The sequence below is a fragment of the Oncorhynchus keta genome, unplaced genomic scaffold, assembly GCF_023373465.1.
Source record: "Oncorhynchus keta strain PuntledgeMale-10-30-2019 unplaced genomic scaffold, Oket_V2 Un_contig_1103_pilon_pilon, whole genome shotgun sequence".
Lineage (NCBI taxonomy): Eukaryota > Metazoa > Chordata > Actinopteri > Salmoniformes > Salmonidae > Oncorhynchus > Oncorhynchus keta.
This window is the reverse complement of record NW_026277300.1, coordinates 1-5,123: the sequence shown is the minus strand read 5'-3', so window position 1 is coordinate 5,123 and position 5,123 is coordinate 1. Positions and strand designations below refer to the sequence as shown.

Here is a 5,123-nt window from a genome sequence, read left to right as displayed (position 1 = left end):
GTTGTGTTTAGGAGTAGTATTAACATGAGACACAGTGATGGTGGGTTGTGTTTAGGAGTAGTATTAACATGAGACACAGTGATGGTGGGTTGTGTTTAGGAGTAGTATTAACATGAGACACAGTGATGGTGGGTTGTGTTTAGGAGTAGTATTAACATGAGACACAGTGATGGTGGGTTGTGTTTAACATGAGACAGTATGGTGGGTTGTGTTTATTAACATGAGACAGTGATGGTGGGTTGTGTTTAGGAGTAGTATTAACATGAGACAGTGATGGTGTTGTGTTTAGGAGTAGTATTAACATGAGACACTGTGATGGTGGGTTGTGTTTAGGAGTAGTATCAACATGAGACACAGTGATGGTGGGTTGTGTTTAGGAGTAGTATTAACATGAGACAGTGATGGTGGGTTGTGTTTAGGAGTAGTATTAACATGAGACAGTGATGGTGGGTTGTGTTTAGGAGTAGTATTAACATGAGACAGTGATGGTGGGTTGTGTTTAGGAGTAGTATTAACATGAGACACTGTGATGGTGGGTTGTGTATTAGGAGTAGTATTAACATGAGAGGAGTGATGGTGGGTTGTGTTTAGGAGTAGTATTAACATGAGACACAGTGATGGTGGGTTGTGTTTAGGAGTAGTATTAACATGAGACAGTGATGGTGGGTTGTGTTTAGGAGTAGTATTAACATGAGACACAGTGATGGTGGGTTGTGTTTAGGAGTAGTATTAACATGAGACACAGTGATGGTGGGTTGTGTTTAGGAGTAGTATTAACATGAGACACAGTGATGGTGGGTTGTGTTTAGGAGTAGTATTAACATGAGACACAGTGATGGTGGGTTGTGTTTAGGAGTAGTATTAACATGAGACACAGTGATGGTGGGTTGTGTTTAGGAGTAGTATTAACATGAGACAGTGATGGTGGGTTGTGTTTAGGAGTAGTATTAACATGAGACACAGTGATGGTGGGTTGTGTTTAGGAGTAGTATTAACATGAGACACAGTGATGGTGGGTTGTGTTTAGGAGTAGTATTAACATGAGACACAGTGATGGTGGGTTGTGTTTAGGAGTAGTATTAACATGAGACACAGTGATGGTGGGTTGTGTTTAGGAGTAGTATTAACATGAGACACAGTGATGGTGGGTTGTGTTTAGGAGTAGTATTAACATGAGACACAGTGATGGTGGGTTGTGTTTAGGAGTAGGGTATTAACATGAGACACAGTGATGGTGGGTTGTGTTTAGGAGTAGTATTAACATGAGACAGTGATGGTGGGTTGTGTTTAGGAGTAGTATTAACATGAGACACAGTGATGGTGGGTTGTGTTTAGGAGTATTAACATGAGACAGTGATGGTGGGTTGTGTTTAACATTAACATGAGACACAGTGATGGTGGGTTGTGTTTAGGAGTAGTATTAACATGAGACACAGTGATGGTGGGTGGGTTGTGATGGTGGGTAGGAGTAGTATTAACATGAGACACAGTGATGGTGGGTTGTGTTTAGGAGTAGTATTAACATGAGACACAGTGATGGTGGGTTGTGTTTAGGAGTAGTATTAACATGAGACACAGTGATGGTGGGTTGTGTTTAGGAGTAGTATTAACATGAGACACAGTGATGGTGGGTTGTGTTTAGAGTAGTATTAACATGAGACACAGTGATGGTGGGTTGTGTTTAGGAGTAGTATTAACATGAGACACAGTGATGGTGGGTTGTGTTTAGGAGTAGTATTAACATGAGACAGTGATGGTGGGTTGTGTTTAGGAGTAGTATTAACATGAGACACAGTGATGGTGGGTTGTGTTTAGGAGTAGTATTAACATGAGACACAGTGATGGTGGGTTGTGTTTAGGAGTAGTATTAACATGAGACACAGTGATGGTGGGTTGTGTTTAGGAGTAGTATTAACATGAGACACAGTGATGGTGGGTTGTGTTTAGGAGTAGTATTAACATGAGACAGTGATGGTGGGTTGTGTTTAGGAGTAGTATTAACATGAGACAGTGATGGTGGGTTGTGTTTAGAGACAGTAGTATTAACATGAGACACAGTGATGGTGGGTTGTGTTTAGGAGTAGTATTAACATGAGACACAGTGATGGTGGGTTGTGTTTAGGAGTAGTATTAACATGAGACACAGTGATGGTGGGTTGTGTTTAGGAGTAGTATTAACATGAGACAGTGATGGTGGGTTGTGTTTAGAGGTAGTATTAACATGAGACACAGTGATGGTGGGTTGTGTTTAGGAGTAGTATTAACATGAGACACAGTGATGGTGGGTTGTGTTTAGGAGTAGTATTAACATGAGACACAGTGATGGTGGGTTGTGTTTAGGAGTAGTATTAACATGAGACAGTGATGGTGGGTTGTGTTTAGGTAGTATTAACATGTATTAACATGAGACACAGTGATGGTGGGTTGTGTTTAGGAGTAGTATTAACATGAGACAGTGATGGTGGGTTGTGTTTAGGAGTAGTATTAACATGAGACACAGTGATGGTGGGTTGTGTTTAGGAGTAGTATTAACATGAGACACAGTGATGGTGGGTTGTGTTTAGGAGTAGTATTAACATGAGACACAGTGATGGTGGGTTGTGTTTAGGAGTAGTATTAACATGAGACACAGTGATGGTGGGTTGTGTTTAGAGTAGTATTAACATGAGACACAGTGATGGTGGGTTGTGTTTAGGAGTAGTATTAACATGAGACACAGTGATGGTGGGTTGTGTTTAGGAGTAGTATTAACATGAGACACAGTGATGGTGGGTTGTGTTTAGGAGTAGTATTAACATGAGACACAGTGATGGTGGGTTGTGTTTAACATGGTGGGTTGTGTTTAGGAGTAGTATTAACATGAGACAGTGATGGTGGGTTGTGTTTAGGAGTAGTATTAACATGAGACAGTGATGGTGGGTTGTGTTTAGGAGTAGTATTAACATGAGACACAGTGATGGTGGGTTGTGTTTAGGAGTAGTATTAACATGAGACAGTGATGGTGGGTTGTGTTTAGGAGTAGTATTAACATGAGACACAGTGATGGTGGGTTGTGTTTAGGAGTAGTATTAACATGAGACACAGTGATGGTGGGTTGTGTTTAGGAGTAGTATTAACATGAGACAGTGATGGTGGGTTGTGTTTAGGAGTAGTATTAACATGAGACACAGTGATGGTGGGTTGTGTTTAGGAGTAGTATTAACATGAGACACAGTGATGGTGGGTTGTGTTTAGGAGTAGTATTAACATGAGACAGTGATGGTGGGTTGTGTTTAGGAGTAGTATTAACATGAGACAGTGATGGTGGGTTGTGTTTAGGAGTAGTATTAACATGAGACACAGTGATGGTGGGTTGTGTTTAGGAGTAGTATTAACATAACAGTGATGGTGGGTTGTGTTTAGGAGTAGTATTAACATGAGACACAGTATGGTGGGTTAACACATGAGACAGTGATGGTGGGTTGTGTTTAGGAGTAGTATTAACATGAGACAGTGATGGTGGGTTGTGTTTAGGAGTAGTATTAACATGAGACACAGTGATGGTGGGTTGTGTTTAGGAGTAGTATTAACATGAGACACAGTGATGATGGGTTGTGTTTAGGGTAGTGTGAGACACAGTGATTAGTGTTTAGGAGTAGTATTAACATGAGACACAGTGATGGTGGGTTGTGTTTAGGAGTAGTATTAACATGAGACACAGTGATGGTGGGTTGTGTTTAGGAGTAGTATTAACATGAGACACAGTGATGGTGGGTTGTGTTTAGGAGTAGTATTAACATGAGACACAGTGATGGTGGGTTGTGTTTAGGAGTAGTATTAACATGAGACACAGTGATGGTGGGTTGTGTTTAGGAGTAGTATTAACATGAGACACAGTGATGGTGGGTTGTGTTTAGGAGTAGTATTAACATGAGACACAGTGATGGTGGGTTGTGTTTAGGAGTAGTATTAACATGAGACAGTGATGGTGGGTTGTGTTTAGGAGTAGTATTAACATGAGACACAGTGATGGTGGGTTGTGTTTAGGAGTAGTATTAACATGAGACACAGTGATGGTGGGTTGTGTTTAGGAGTAGTATTAACATGAGACAGTGATGGTGGGTTGTGTTTAGGAGTAGTATTAACATGAGACACAGTGATGTGGTGTTGTGTTTAGGAGTAGTATTAACATGAGACACAGTGATGGTGGGTTGTGTTTAGGAGTAGTATTAACATGAGACACAGTGATGGTGGGTTGTGTTGGGTTGTGTTTAGGAGTAGTATTAACATGAGACACAGTGATGGTGGGTTGTGTTTAGGAGTAGTATTAACATGAGACACAGTGATGGTGGGTTGTGTTTAGGAGTAGTATTAACATGAGACAGTGATGGTGGGTTGTGTTTAGGAGTAGTATTAACATGAGACACAGTGATAACATGAGACACAGTTGTGTTTAGGAGTAGTATTAACATGAGACAGTGGGTTGTGTTTAGGAGTAGTATTAACATGAGACACAGTGATGGTGGGTTGTGTTTAGGAGTAGTATTAACATGAGACAGTGATGGTGGGTTGTGTTTAGGAGTAGTATTAACATGAGACACAGTGATGGTGGGTTGTGTTTAGGAGTAGTATTAACATGAGACAGTGATGGTGGGTTGTGTTTAGGAGTAGTATTAACATGAGACACAGTGATGGTGGGTTGTGTTTAGGAGTAGTATTAACATGAGACAGTGATGGTGGGTTGTGTTTAGGAGTAGTATTAACATGAGACAGTGATGGTGGGTTGTGTTTAGGAGTAGTATTAACATGAGACACAGTGATGGTGGGTTGTGTTTAGGAGTAGTATTAACATTGTGTTTAGAGACAGTGATGGTGGGTTGTGTTTAGGAGTAGTATTAACATGAGACACAGTGATGGTGGGTTGTGTTTAGGAGTAGTATTAACATGAGACACAGTGATGGTGGGTTGTGTTTAGGAGTAGTATTAACATGAGACACAGTGATGGTGGGTTGTGTTTAGGAGTAGTATTAACATGAGACACAGTGATAGTGGGTTGTGTTTAGGAAGTAGTATTAACATGAGACACAGTGATGGTGGGTTGTGTTTAGGAGTAGTATTAACATGAGACACAGTGATGGTGGGTT

At 40.7% G+C, this 5,123-nt stretch overlaps 1 long non-coding RNA gene across 9 annotated transcripts; it reads left to right on the top strand.

Moving 5' to 3' along the window:
- The first annotated feature begins 343 nt into the window (after positions 1 to 343).
- Positions 344 to 4,142, top strand: LOC127917243 (uncharacterized). 9 transcript variants are annotated; one of them, XR_008097034.1, is made up of 3 exons: positions 344 to 505; positions 2,211 to 2,382; positions 3,677 to 4,142. It is a non-coding gene; the product is annotated as an uncharacterized LOC127917243 (long non-coding RNA). The 9 variants fall into 9 exon arrangements; XR_008097036.1 differs by having other exon boundaries at positions 355 to 463; XR_008097037.1 differs by lacking the exon at positions 344 to 505 and adding an exon at positions 1,218 to 1,293 and having other exon boundaries at positions 3,765 to 4,142.
- The last annotated feature ends 981 nt before the right edge of the window (positions 4,143 to 5,123 follow it).